This window comes from Fukomys damarensis, unplaced genomic scaffold (assembly GCF_012274545.1).
Source record: "Fukomys damarensis isolate Sample0158 unplaced genomic scaffold, DMR_v1.0_HiC HiC_scaffold_18, whole genome shotgun sequence".
Classification (NCBI taxonomy): Eukaryota; Metazoa; Chordata; class Mammalia; order Rodentia; family Bathyergidae; genus Fukomys; species Fukomys damarensis.
In genome coordinates, this window is record NW_022900930.1 from 50,459,710 (window position 1) to 50,475,502 (window position 15,793).

Sequence of the window (15,793 nt, forward strand, 5' to 3'; positions counted from 1 at the left end):
GCGCAGGGATGCTCTGTGAGGGCCTCATCGGCCACCTGTAATCCCCAGAATGCAGACAGGACTTCTCCTCTTGGGTGGCGCCTAGGAAGATGACCTCCCTCACAGCACCATCACCACTCAGGAGCTGCTTGATGGAGATGGTGCTGCCTCCACCCTCAGCACCTCATCCTAGGAGGTCGTTGAGGGAAACTGTGGCCTCACTGGAAGTGGAGACACCAACGAATCTCCCCGTGACCACAAAGTCCCCCTCGAAGGAGCTTCTCCTTAAGGCTGCACAGGATATGGGCCTCGTCACCCACTGGATACCTAGCTTGGCCAGAGCTAGTACCCCACCCCTGGCCAGGCCCCTTCCATGATTTCATGCTTTGCTCAGTACCCTGCAGATGAACCGCTGGAGCGGCCTTTGGCTGAAATCTACATTGACCTTAAGTGAAGCCCCATCAGCTTTTCTCCCTCATCAAGGAAACCACAAAGCCCAAGCCAGATCATGAAGCAGCCTTACTAGTTTTGCAAAAATGGTGGACTTGGGAGACCCATGTATTACAACACCCACATCTAATCAGATTTCCCAACGTTGCCTTTCTCCTGGCCTCCTGGGCAAATGCCAGTGGATTAGAGTGCACTCTGGGTGCAAAGAGGCTGCCTCTCTGGCATCTGCGGCCCCTTTCCGACATCTGTTGTCACAACCATGGGGCCTCTCCACCTGCACCCACCGCCGCTTCTCCTTTCACGCTCCACATTTGCTCAGCACCCACTGCGACTGCTGAAGACCGATTCTTCGTATCCTTAAACTGCCAGCTGGCTGCACTGCCAGTATTCATTCCTCCAGGGACGCCATCCTACCTTCCAGGTGGAACACAGGGCCACTGGGCACAGGAGATGAGGCTGTGTCCCTTCTTAAGTCCAAGGGGAGATGCTCCCTCTCTACTTAGCTGCTGTCAATCCTTCAGAGGTGACACACGCAGCTTTATCAAAGACACAGTGGGGCCATGGACACTGTCCTGCATGGAAATCAGAAGGCACGACCACCTCTATGGCCATACTGATCAGCAGTCCAGCACATACCAGTACCTACTCAGCAACCTTACCTTGGGTATGCATTTTCTCAGAGAGACCACTGTCACTTCTTTTCCACAGAAATGGTGCCATTTCATGAGCCAGGAGGGGGGGATGAAGGTGAAGAGTGGGGTGTTTGTGTTTGCATGTATGTAGGTGTGTTAGGACCTCAGCTTCAAAGGTCAGAAGGACTGTGACATCGATCCTGGCCATCCCAAACACTCAGTGTTGTGTTGGTTCTGCTGGGCATGCATTGGCTCCCAGGCCTGGCTGGTGTTGGTTTTGGTGCAGAGCCTTTGAGCACACATCGCCATGTGAGCAGGGTAGGGTTCCACTCCACAACCTGAGTGAGGGGCATCCGGTCACTTTCATTCTAATCACCACTCTCGGATTTGCTGGGTCCAGATGGTGCTGGACAACCCTTAAGCCCAGGCCAAGCACTCCACTGGACACCCTGGAAATCTGTGTCCTCCCAGGTGGCCACATCACACCTATGTATCAGTCTCACATGGCAAAACGTAAGGAGCTGTCTAGCCCACGTGAAGAGGTTTAGGCTCTCACACAGAGTTTGAAATTCCTACTCTACTCAGCATTTAGTATTTCCTGTCAAGGTTGGGCCAAAGTGTGGGGGAGGCTATTTGAGAAATGGGTCCAATTCCATTGGAATTTTTATCCCAGTTACCGCAGCACAGTGTGAGGTATGAGAGGCAGGCAGGTGTCTCCTTGTGACTTGTGATAGTTCACTGCTCCATGTACTCAGCCTTTGCCAGTGCCCTCAGCACCAAAGGGTCTGCCACATTAGCTGTGAGGAAGATAAAAGCATGAGAGGCTCGCAAGGACAGGATGTCCCTCTAGGTTGGCACCTCATGGCCTACTTCCATATCAAATTGCCGAAGTGCTCTATTACCACTGTGGTGGGAAGTCAGCAATAGAAAGTAAGCCCAGGAAACCCCCTAATTTATGACCCCTTCCAAGTGTCCCATAAATATGAGAGGTCTGCCTGCCATTGTGTGGTCGCTGTTGCTTCCTGAGACCAGGGACACAAGACTCTTGTCTGAGCACCTCCGGCTGGCCCGCCTCACTCCAGAGCTGTAAGTAAGGGAAAGCTCTTGCTCATTCGCACTGTGCTTCTCTGCTGGGAGCTGGGCTGGCATCTGACCTCCAAGGGAGGCCGCGCCACAGAGCCTGGGTGCTGGCTTCCTCTGTGCAGGCTCCTTTGGCTGATGAGAGTAGTTTCTCCCTACTAAGCTCCTGAGAAGTGTGAAGGTTCTTGTGGAAGCACAGGTCTCCTCCACATTCAGCCAGTGGAAACAACAATGGCTTCTCAGATCTTCGTACGGGCAGAAATGTCTATTCACATCTTTGTAATTAAGTTGTTTGTTATTTGCTGTTGAATTGTGTTGGCTACTTACATATTCTCGATATATTGGCAAATATTCCACTAGGTCCTGTTTTCTTTTCTCTCACCCGAGTGAGTACTGTGTGGTGCACAAGCTTTCTAATCTGATATGACCCCACTTGTCTACTTTTTATTCAGTCGCCCTGGCTTTTGGTGTCCCGTACAAGAAATCACTACTGAGATCCATGTCTAGAACTTCATCTCTTTGTCTTCCCTTTGTAATGTTTTCTTTTTGTTGTTTCAAAGATTATATTTAGATCTTTAAAACATCAGGATTCAAACACAGCTCCAGTCACTCTCGCACATACACACACACACACACACACACAGAAGCACACACACAAACACCCCTAATCTGCAGATTGCATACGTTAGCTATACAAAGGATTAAATCAAATTACCAATCATACCTTTGAAAATGTGAAAAAAATAAACACTTTAAATTGTTAGACCTACTCTCAGCCTAATATAACCCTGAGTTCGTATCAGACCATATTGTGATAACATCAGTGAGACATCCACAATTGCTACTGCAGGAACCTGCCTAACCAGTAACCCCAACATACCCTTCACAGGGAGGAAACACTCCAGCCATGGTGAGTGGTGACTGTCTGCAGCTCTGCGACTCAGATGTGATACACAGGCTACAGCCTCGCTGCTGCACTGTCCACATTAGAAATGCAGAATCATTGATTCCCTGGGCATAATGAATGAAAGCACAATTTCCTGTCTGTGTTTTATATTAAAAGTAAAGGTTCAGTCAAAGGGGAAGTAGAAACACAAAGAACACACAGTCTTCATTCCCACTATTGGCTTGAACTCGAGGAGACACTGAACACCCAGGCACAGCCTTGTGGACGCCAGGAGAGCATGGGGCTTCCAGGGACGCTACAGCAACGGCAACTCTGTCCAGCCTCATCACACACACAGCTTCCCTCACTTCACCCTCAGCCTCTGAGCCTTATCCTAACCGACCGTAAATACAGCCTCACTCCTCTCTCCCACACACCGGGATCCTGCTCTCCATCCTCAGGGACTCCCAGCCATGAGGACCCTCGCCCTCCTCGCTGCCATCCTCCTGCTGGCCCCGCAGGCCCAGGCTGAGCCTCTCCCAGGAAGAGCCGACCAGGCTGAGGAAGAGGAGCAGGTTGCAGTCATCTTTCCGGGGGAGGAAAGCTCCGCCATTCAAGGTGCAGGTGAGAGAAGTCAGCAGGACGGACACATGGGGTTGAGCACAAGGAGGGTAGACAGGTCCCGGAATTGGTTTAGATTTAGCTGACTTTATTTAATCTCCCGTACCTGGCTTTCCTCTCTGAACATTAAGAGCTAAATCAATCCACGATGTGTTCTCAGAGAGACTGGATTCCAAACATGGAGGCAAAGATCACAAAGTTTAGGATGTATAAAGGCTAACAGATTAGTTCAGCTGAATCTATTGCAAAGCCTTAGTAATTACGGAAGTATCGTATTCTCTAATCTCATCAAATCCTCGGATTCTCTATCATCCTATTCTCTATTTGAAGCTCCAATAATAAGAGCTTCAAAAACATGAGATCTATGGGAGGACATGGCCACCTAATTATGTGATTGTGCAGGGGGAGCAGAAGTGAAGACAGGACAAGGGGTCTCCACTTTGCGTGGGACCCAAGGGTGTAACGTGTATCCATAAGCCCTGAGTGTTGCTCTTCATGCTGCTGTCTGTAACCTATTACGACAGAAGAGCCTCTGTCCACACAGAGGGCACCTTCTACCAACTTGTTTTACACTCTTAGCTGGATGTCGCCTTTCTGGTCGCCTGATGCTCGCTCTGTGTCCACAGGTGTATGGAGAAGCGAGGTCTGCCATTGCAGAGTATTGTGTCTTCCCTGGGAACGTATTAGAGGATTCTGCAGAAGAAACATTTTTTTTCCTCAGACACTGCTGTCGCTGAGAATCCAAAGTGTAAAAAATGATTTTAAATATTTCCCTGAGGGCCAGGGGAGTAGCTCAGCAGTGTAGCACTTGCCTGGCAAGCATAAGGCCCTGAGTTTGATTCTCAGTACTAAAGAAATAAAAATAAAAAATGTGTTGAAACCCAAAAGAGAAGAGCTTTTATCCCTAAGCCACATCCTTAATTTTCTTTCTCTATGCCAAATAAATCCCTGGCTGAAAACCACGTTTTACTGTGCTTCTGTGATGTTTCCTTGGTAGCTTTGTCGGGACCCTTGAGTTGCAATTGTTAGAATGTTAAATGACCTCCGTGAAAACAAAACTTGTGTCAAATGCCAGGAATTACAGTGATGAACACAGGCTCTGTCCACAGAGTGACATGAAGCCTCATATAAGAATGTGATTTCTGGTAGCTGTTGCTCTTCTCAGTGAGAGCTGCCCTCCTTAGAAGTGACTTTCAAGGACATTTCCCACATCATAGGCAAAGCAACGATCGTTAGGCTCAAGTTTACCAGGTTAAGAGGCCTCCACTCCTTAGAACAATGACCAGTCCTTTCCAAAGTGCTGACCTTTCTTGAATTGGCCCAGGTGGTGCCTGTGCCTTTTCGGCAGAGGGTTGTATCACCTTCACTAAGACAACTTTAAGTAACATTAGCAAACGCTGTTAGGAAAGACAAGATGAGCAAGGTGAAAAGCAAGGAGCCGCATCCTAAGGTGTGCTCATTATTATTATGTTCTACCCACAAGTAGTGCAGCTGGAGTTTGTACATTTCAAGGTGATTTCAAAGATAAGAAGTATACATGGAGAATTCCTCCACTGCACTTTGAACAACTCCTTAGAGTTGGAGAGTTGGCTTAAGCTGCTGAGAACCCGATACTCCCTGGAAAATAATGTGTGTGCACTTAGGCAAAATGCTCTCAGCAAGCTAGAGAACCTAAGATGTTTCTGGGTGCTGGGGTGTTAGAACACACACAACATCAGACCGATCAGCCATGGGAGGCAGCAAAATCAGGTCGAAGGAAAGAATGGCGACAACAGAAGCAGAATGTCTTAGTTCAGCACAGACTGCTCTGTGACATCACCAGCTACCCCTGGTTTATATCCCTTGCTGTCACCCCCAGCACACACACACTCCACACGCACACATGCAGAGCCTCAGGCACACACACCTGAAATTATACTACAGAGCTGCAGCGATTAAAACAGGATTTAAAGCAGGATATTAGAAGCAGAAAAGCCTGTAATTAATGATTACAGGATCACTGATCAATGGTACAGAATAGGGGAGCAGAAACAACCTGACACACACCTGAGCTTTGACAAAGCAGACAAAAACACACACTTGGGGAATGACAGCCTCTTTAATAAATAGAGTCTCCCTGTGAATTAAACTACACACAAAATAAACCAAAGATCCAAATGCTAAAATAGAAACACATCAGCAGAAATATAAAATAGGTAAACCTCTTGAAGACATAAGCATACGCAATGACTTTTTGAATAGAATGAAATAATATCAAGAATTAACAAATGGGACCATATCAAATGAAAAACCTGCACAATAAAAGATACAACCAGCAGAACGAAAACCCAGGCTGCAGACTGAAAAATTATTTTGCTAGCTATTCCTTGGACCGAGCACTGACACCTAAAATATATAGAGAACTCAACAAGAGTAGATCTCCCCAAATAAAAGATTCACTCAAAAAAATAGGCAACCAAAAGTGAATAGAAATTTTGAAGAAAAAGAAGTACAGATGGCCAAAAAATACATGATATTATATTCAAGGTCACTGGCCTTTAGAGATATGCAAATTAGAATGACACGGAGACACCATCTTTCCCCAGAAACAATGGTTATCATCAAATCAAAACATCTAGAAATAAGGAATGCTGGCAAGGAAGTGTATGAGAGAGGCACTCTTCCAGATTCCTGTTTGGAATATAAATTAGTCCAACCACTTGGAAATCCATGAAGATCCCTCATAAAGCTAATGATGGAAATTCCATTTCATCCAGCTATTCCTTCTACATATCTCCCTGAAGAGTTAGCATCATCATATGCTAGGGTTCCATGCACACCCATGTGCATTCCAATAGCGAGTTTAGAAATGGCACATATATCACTCAGCAGATGAGTGGACAAGGGAAGGGTTGTATTTGTGTATAATGGAGGACATCTCTGCCATAAAAATTGAGGCAATAAATGGATGCAATTTGAAAATATAATGTTACGCAAAATAGATCAGGAACACCAGCTAAAATATCATGTGTTTTTCAGAAGAGAATATAATAGATGAATAGGAAGAACTTCACATAACTCCCCAAATTAACTATTCCATCATTTCAAAATATTTTCATATATCGCTAATTGGTTTCATCTATACACTAGTTTCTCTAGTTCCTTGAAGTGAAAGTTTTGTGCTATTATAAGTGTCGTCTTTCCTTGTAAGAATCTTTCCTTTATGTCTTGCACTCTGCGTAACCACTTTGAAGATGATACTTGGTGTATTTATTGTTGTTATTTTCTTGTTATGTTATTATGAAATTTTGCTTTATATTTGCATAATATCAGAAAGAAGAAAGGAGCTTCATGCATGCTCTCTGGTTACCCCGGTGTTTTCAGCATTCAGAGTAACAATTGCGAGTGTGTGTGGCACACTCTGCATTGCCATCTTCTTGCTATCCCCGACAACAAGCAACTTGAGAAGTGGTGGTGAGGGTGGGAGCTGCTTTACAAATGTCCGGTTTTGCAGTTATGATGGTTGAGGTCGACTATCACCTCGATTGGTGGGGGAGCCTTCTAGGGGAGCAGGAAAGCATCTTCTGAGGTTGTCTGGGTGGTCTTGGAGGCACTCACAAACAATGGCATCTGGGCCATGGCGTTGTCCTCTCTGCTCCTCTGCTCTGTTCCTGTCCTCCGTGAACTGAGCAGCTCTGCTCCACCATGTGCTTCTACCATACTGTTTCTACCTAGAACTCAACTAACCATGGACTGAGGCCATGGGCCAAAGAAATCTCCTTTAGGTTTTGGTTGTCACATATGGTGGCTCAGCAATTGGAAAGCTGCTTAACATAATGGATTTGTAGAGATTTCCTTGTTTTTCACTACCTAAAAATATCTCTGTAGCTAAAGAAAGATCCAAGCCAGAGATCTGTCCAGCCCTAGATACTCCGTCAAACCTGCCTGTCTTAGGCCCACCCAGGAAAGAGCTTCAGAGGCAGAAAAGTTTCTGTCAGAGACCCCACCACAGCATCCACGAGTGTACACAGATCTGGAGAGCAAAGGCGTGGTCCAGAACCTTGTAGCTGCGGGAAGATCCCAGCTAGGCATCTGCTCTGACCCCATGGACTGGGGCAAACTCATCCAGCCAAGGCCCGCACAGGAAAGAGCAGCACAGGTTCACAAGCTTCAGTCAGAGACCTGTCCATGGCATCATGGTTTGTACCCAGGAATTGGTGTACTATTGAGCAGGAAATTGAAGGCATTTGGTGACTGTGTGAGCAAACGTTGTCTCAGTAAAGAAACAGAAGGCTTCATCTATTGAAATAAGAAGACACAGAAATAAGACCCAAAACCAGACTTCCAGGTCACCTAAGGCAACCCCAAAGGAAAATGAGATGGAAGAATTTGGTACTCAACCACCTGGACTCCCTGTACTGGCAATGAAACAGGATCTGGAAAACATGAAGCCACAAATAATTTCTCAGATAACTGCAGAGATTGTGCCCATAGTACAAGACATGATTAATAACTCTAGAGCACACACAAATAAAAAAGAAAACAAAAGCAGAGGAATTGAGGAACATGATAGAATCCCAACATAGGAAACAAATTGAATCCATAAAACAGATTCAAACAGATTTCCAGGACACTGAAACCTAAACTGATATTTTACACAGCATATTTTACACTCCATTGTGAATGAGATCACTCTCCGATTCTCTTTTCAGTGAGATCGTTATTCATGTATAGGAAACATACAGATATTTTTATGTTGATGTTCTCATACTATTGCTTCATTGAAATTTTATATCAATTTAAAATGCCTTGTGGTAGTCCTTTGGTGTTTTCCGAGTAGAGAATCATATCATAAGCAAAAAAAGGAATAACTTCATTTCTCCTTTTCTCTCTTTTCCCATTTGCACCCCCTTTCTCTCTCTCTAAAATTTCTAGGTCTGTATTGAATAAGATTAGTGAGTAGACACTATGGTCCTGCTCTTGATTTTAGAGACAATGTGTTCAGTTTTTCCCTTTTTGTATTACGTAGATTACAGTTTTGGGGGTTGTTTTATTATTCATTCTTTATGAGTACATGTTTGGAATAAAATATGATGAGAATCATCATTGGAAATTTGTACGCTTACACATCTTTGTTCTTATATTTTCCCCATTTCCTTGCCCTCCGTTGAACGCCTCCACCCCTGGTCAGTTACAAAGACTTTATTTGTCATTTTTTTTCCTATTCCTATATTTATTCCTTTCCCTTCTTTCCTTACGTCTACTCCTTCAACTTCCACTTCACCTTCGGACCTTTTCTTCCAACTTCAAATTATCTTATAAATCAGAGCTATCATAATGCCAATTCATGTCCCCTCTGTGCATAATTTGATTACAGATTTTATCATAAAGGGATATAGAATTTTATCAAAAGAATTTTTTTATCTATTTAGAAAAAATATAAAACTTTCATCTTTGATTCTGTTGATGCACTGTATTACTTTGATTGACTGGCATACATTGAAACATCCTTGCACCCTGGAATGAAGTGATATGTCTTCATGTAATTCCATGGTAATGGTTACGCCAGTAAACATGCATGTCATAATACATAGAGCACAGCTTTATGTATTAGATACTTCAATTGTTATATAATATGTGTGTATGTGTGTGTATGTGTATAATCCAACCACTCAGAATAAGTAATTTCCTGTATACATATGTGTGTCTTCACTGTTGCCACCTGTAAGAAATTCCAATGTTTGAGGGGTATCCGATATTCCCTTACAGAGAAACCAGGACCATCCATGGGGTGACAGGAGGGATGAAGTCCTAGACCAGGATCCTCAGCATCAACCCAAGCTCAGAGCCAGAAGTGCAGGTGCCCAGGGACAGAGGGATGAGGAGGTGTAGTCCATCCTAAACTCCGCTATGGGGACCCCTCAAGGGGACCCCAAATCACCTTCTCTCATTATGATCTTGGTGCTCCCTCTACCTGTGGGAACTGTCTCCCCCTTTCTTTTCCTGAACTCTTTTGGTCCCACATCTTGACTTTTGAGTCCAACCGGCCCTGCTCACACAGAGATCCCGGTGTCTGTCCCCACAGCGTAGTGCAGCACAGCCATGTGAGCCTCAGGTCCACGTGCTGTCCTGCAGAGGAGCAGTCCCAAAAATTTATGACAAATAGATACATGAGCGACTTAGGAAAAGGAGCGGCTCACAGAGTGGTGCCCGAATCCTGAATTGGGACTCCGCCAGCCAAGGGTCACAGAACCACAGAATGCCCGGCTGGTACCACTTCCACCACCAGGTCTCCAAGGGCAGAAGCGGCCACCCCAGGGCAGCTCTGAGACTCGGCAGTGGCTCCAGAGACACAGTCCCTTTTCTCAACCATCCCGGGGCTGGTCTGTCACACCAGGGCCACTGTCTGCTGCACATCCATGGAAGCAGCCTGCCACGACAGGACACGAGTCGAGTAGGAAAGAGGCCCGGGATCACAGCAGTGCCACTACCTGTGCTTGAGTAGGGAGCCTGTGGCGAGCAGTCAGGAACTTCCAAGGATCCCATGGACAGAGGATCTTAGGAAGAAAGGCCAACATGCGAAAAAAGACTAGGATGCCTGCCACAGAGGGAGCTGCAGTTTGATCCCAGGGCACCTTGCACCTGGGCCAGCACAGCTGGTTCTCTGAGCTGTCCTTGGAGTTGGGCCTCTCCAGCTCGCACATTAACTGGCTTGTTAGAATGAACTATGGCCTAGCTTTGGGATGGATGTGTAGCAAGTACTGCTATGCACTCAAATGCAGACTGTTTTCCTGAGGGTGTACATCAGGGCAAGGACATGCATGTGCCTCAGAGCGAACGTCCATGTGGATGGAAACATCATCCGTAACAGAGAGTAGCCGCATTCTGGCTCCCACCAAGTGCTCTTCCAGGACACACAGGAGATAATGACGCTGAGTGACCCACACAGCAGCAGGAAGTTGTGCAGGGATACTCTGGGAGGGCCTCATCGGCCAACTGTAATCCCCAGGATGCAGACAGGCCTTCTCCTCTTGGGTGCCGCATAGAAAGAAGGCCTCTCTCACAGCACCAGCACCACCCAGGAGCTGCTTGATGGAGACAGTGCTGCCTCAGCCCTCAGCACTTCAGCCCAGGAGGTCATTGAGGGAAACTGTGGCCTCAAAAGAAGTGGAGACACCAACGAATCTCCCCTTGACCACAAAGTCACCAGCAAAGGAGCTTTTCCTTAAAGCTGCACAGGATATGGGCCTCGTCACCCACTGGATACCAAGCTTGGCCAGAGTTGGTACCCCAACCCTGACCAGGTCCCTTCCATGAGCTCATGCTGTTCTCAGTACCCTGCAGATGAACCGCTGGAGCGGCCTTTGGCTGAAATCTACATTGAACTTAGATGAAGCCCCATCAGCCTTTCTCCCTCATCAAGGAAACCACAAAGCCCAAGCCAGATCATGAAGCAGCCTTACTAGTTTTGCAAAAATGGTGGACTTGGGAGACCCATGTATTACAACACCCACATCTAATCAGATTTCCCAACGTTGCCTTTCTCCCGGCCTCCTGGGCCAATGCCAGTGGATTAGAGTGCACTCTGGGTGCAAAGAGGCTGCCTCTCTGGCATCTGCGGCCCCTTTCCGACATCTGTTGTCACAACCGTGGGGCCTTCCCACCTGCACCTACACCACTTCTCCCTTCACGCTCCACATTTGCTGGGCACCCACTGTGACTGCTGAAGACCGATTCTTCGTATCCTTAAGCTGCTGGCTGGCTGCACTGCCAGTAATCATTGCTCTGGGGGAGCCGTCCTACCTTCCAGGTGGAACCCAGGGCCACTGGGCACAGGAGATGAGGCCGTGTCCCTTCTTAAGTCTAAGGGGAGATGCTCCCTCTATCACTTAGCTGCTGTCAATCCTTCAGAGGTGACACACGTAGCTCTATCAAAGACACAATGGGGCCATGGACACTGTCCTGCATGGAAATCAGAAGGCACGACTACCTCTATGGCCATACTGATCAGTAGTCCAGCACATACCACTACCTATTCAGCAACCTTACCTTGGGTATGCATTTTCTCAGAGAGGCCACTGTCACTTCTTTTCCACAGAAATGGTGCCATTTCATGAGCCAGCAGGAGGGTGATGAAGGTGAAGAGTGGGGTGTTTGTGTTTGCATGTATGCAGGTGTGTTAGGACCTCAGCTTCAAAGCCAGAAGGACTATGACATAGATCCTGACTATCCCAAACACTCAGTGTCGTGCTGGTCCTACTGGGCGTGCATTGGTTCCCAGGCCTGGCGGGTGTTGGTTTAGGTACAGAGTCTTTGGGCACACATCACCAGGTGAGCAGGGTAGGGTCCCACTCCACAACCTGAGGGATGGACATCTGGGGACTTTCATTCTCATCAGCACTCTCGGGTGTGCTGGGTCCAGATGGTGCCAGAAAACCTTGTAGCCCTGGCCAATCCACTGCACTGGCCACCCTGGAAATCTGTGTCCCTCAGATGGCCATATGGTGCCTACACATCAATCTCCCAGGGCAAATCTAGCAAAACCTAAGGAGCACTTCTGCCTACCTTAGGTGGTGTAGCCTCTCACATGCAGTTTGAAATGTCTACTCTGCTCAGCAGTCATTATTTCCTCTCACGGTTGGGCCAAAGTTTGGGGGCTACTAATTGAGAACTGGATCCAATTCCAATCCTGAGTATCCATTGGAATTTTTATCCCAGTCACCGTAGCACAGTGTGAGCTGTGAGAGGCAGGCGGTTGTCTCCTTGGGACTTGTGATAGTTCAGCGCTCCATTTACTCAGCCTTAGCCAGTGCCCTCGGCACCAAAGGGTCTGCTACATTGGAGGTGAGGAAGTCACAAGCACAAGAGGCTCCCAAGGACAGGACGTCCTTCTAGGGTGGCACCTCATGGCCCAGTTCCATATCAAATTGCCCAAGTGCTCTTTCACCACTGTGGTCGGAAGTAAGCAATAGAAAGTAAGCCTAGGAAACCCCCTAATTTATGACCCCTTCCAAGTGTCCCATAAATATTAGTTGGTCTGCCATTGTGGTGGCTGTTGCTTCCTGAGACCAGGGACACAAGATTGTTTTCTGAGCACCTCCGGCTGCCCAGCCTCACTCCAGAGCCGTAAGTAAGGGAAAAGAGTAGTTGCTCCCTACTAAGCTCCTGAGAAGTGTGAAGGTTCTTATGGAAGCACAGGTCTCCTCCACATCCAGCCAGTAGAAACAACAAGGGCTTCTTAGAACTTCGTACTGGGAGAAATGTCTATTCACATCTTTGTAATTAAGTTGTTTGTCATTTGCTGTAGAATTGTGTTGGCTGCTTACATATTCTGGATATATTGGCAAATGTTGCACTAGGTCCTGTTTCCTTTTCTCTCACCCGAGTGAGTACTGTGTGGTGCACAAGCTTTCTAATCTGATATGACCCCAATTGTCTGCTTTTTATTCAGTCGCGCTGGCTTTTGGTGTCCTGTACAAGAAATCACTGCCGAGATCCATGTCCAGAACTTCATCTCTTTGTCTTCCCTTTCTAATTGATTTTTTTGTTGTTTCATGCATTATATTTAGGTCTTTAAAACATCAGGATTCAGGCACAGCTTCAGTTTCACACACACACACACACACACACACACACACAAACACACCTAATCTGCAGATTGCTCACTTTAGCTATACACAGGATTAATTTGCCATTCATACCTTGGAAAATATGTAAAAAATAAACACTTTTAAGTGTTAGACCAACCCTATGACTTATGCAACATTGAGGTCATATCAGACCATAGTGGGATAACGTCAGTGAGACGTCCACAATTGCTACTGCAGGAACCAGCTCAACCAGTAACCCCAAAACCCCCTTCAAAGGGTGGAAACACCCCAGTCAAGATGAGCGGTGACTTTCTGCAGCCCTAGCACTCAGATGTGATACACAGGATAGGCCCTCGCACTAGCAGAGTCCACATTAGAAAGGCAGAATCCTTGATTCTCTGGGCATAATGAATGAAAGCACAATTTCCTGTCTGTGTTTAATATTAAAAGTAAAGATTCAGTCAAAGGGGAAGTAGAAACACAAAGAACACACAGTCTTCATTCCCACTACTGGCTTGAACTAGGAGAGGCACTGAACACCCAGGCACAGCCTTGTGGAAGCCAGGAGAGCATGGGGCTTCCAGGGGATGCTAGGGCAACGGCAGCTCTGTCCAGGCTCGTCACACACACAGCTTCCCTCACTGCACTCTCAGCCTCTGAGCCTTCTCCTAACCGACCGTAAATACAGCCTCACTCCTCTCTCACACACACCGGGATCCTGCTCTCCATCCTCAGGGACTCCCAGCCATGAGGACCCTCGCCCTCCTCGCTGCCATCCTCCTGCTGGCCCTGCAGGCCCAGGTTGAGCCTCTCCCAGGAAGAGCCGACCTGGCTGATGAAGAGGAGCAGGTTGCAGTCATCTTTCCGGGGGAGGAAAGCTCCGCTCTCCAAGATGCAGGTGAGAGAAGTCAACAGGACGGACACACGGGGTTCAGCGAGAGGAGGGCAGACAGGTTCTGGAATTGGTTTAGATTTAGCTGACTTTGTTTAACCTCCTGTTCCTGGCTTTCCTCTCTGAACATTAAGAGCTAGATGAGTCTATGAGATGTTCTTTAAGGCTTCATTCCCAGACATTCTTGTGAATATCACTAGGTTCAATAGGCGAAGAGACCTACAGCCTAGTCTGTGGGGTCTGCAAACAAGCACTGACTGAGTCACAGGGAGGGTATTTCCCTGAAACTGAAAACGGGTGAGAGGATCTGTTCACCTCGATACGTGGTGGGGCAGGAGCAGGTATGGTGAGAGTGGGTGTAAACTCAGGTGAGTCTAGGTGGAGTCTTATGCATTTAACCAGGAGTGTGGCTGTTCGTTCTGCGTACCATAATGTGCTACGCCACGGAAGCCCCTCCACCCAGCCGGCCCTGGGTCTTTTCATCCAGGGCCATCCCCAGGACTTGACTTCTGCTGCTCTCTCTCTCTCTTCCCCAGATACCTGGGCCGGCCTGATCTGCCATTGTAGAGTATTCTGTGGTTTTCTGGAACACAACAGAGGAATCTGCAGATACAGGAATCGAATCTACAGATTCTGTTGCCGTTGAGTATCCACAGTAAAAAGAAAAAAAATGAGTTTATAGTACGCTTTCTCTAAGAGAATTGCCGTCTTGTCTGGGCTATGTGTTCAATTGTTTTTTCTCTTTCTCTCAAATAAATCCTTTGGCATAAACTCTCTCTTTGTGTTTCTTTGACTTTTCCTGTGTTTTTTCATGAGGACTCTTTCATATGCATCTACTAGAATCTTAAATATCTCTCTTCCAAACCAAGACCTGAGACCAATTACTAAGAATTTTCAGAATGACCACAGAATTCATGAACAAAGAGATAAATAAAACCCAAGGAACACTGCAAATCCGTGTAGCAACTGCTCTTTGCTTTTTACTCTGCCTTCACTTGATTGACTCGCAAAGACCTTTCCCACGACAGAGGCAAAATGATCAATGCCAGGTTAAACTTTCTGCAGTCCTGTATGAATCGTGTAACCATGTAATAACTTCGTATAGAAATAACCATCTAGTCCCAGTATGGTGATGTTTCCTGAACAGACAAAAGCCATACATTGCCCTTTTAAGCTAGGCTTGTCTTTGCTACACTGAAACCACCTGAAGTTATTTGGGAAATATTTTAGTAAAGATGATGGCAAGTGGAAAGAACAGCAAGCAGCCTCACCCCGAAATAGGGCTGTCATACGTACCACCTGCTCACAAAGTGAAGCGGGATTTGGTGCGCATAAAATTGGTTCTCAAAAATCACAAAATACACATGCACAATCCCTCAGTCGCACTTTGGGAAACATACTTTCTTCGCCTGGCTTAACCTGCTAAAAACCTGATGCTAGGTATAAAATAAATCTTCAAATGAGGACCTGAGAAAAAAGAAAGGAATCAAAGTCTGTGATCCCAGATATCTAGGTTTCCTGGCAATATTCCAGGACGGTGAGGATACCCAGGGTATTGGGTGGCTGAGCAAGTGCAGTGAGGGCCAGGGTCTGAGGCAAGGACAGCAGTGCTCCTACACACTTAGACCCCAGCGTCCGGACAGGGCCGTCACAGCGCTCCCTGCTGCCCTGTCGCCGAGCTGTC

General features: G+C 46.8%; 1 pseudogene; it reads left to right on the forward strand.

Moving 5' to 3' along the window:
• The first annotated feature begins 13,964 nt into the window (after positions 1-13,964).
• Positions 13,965-15,793, forward strand: part of LOC117286778 — a 6,850-nt pseudogene continuing 5,021 nt past the window's right edge.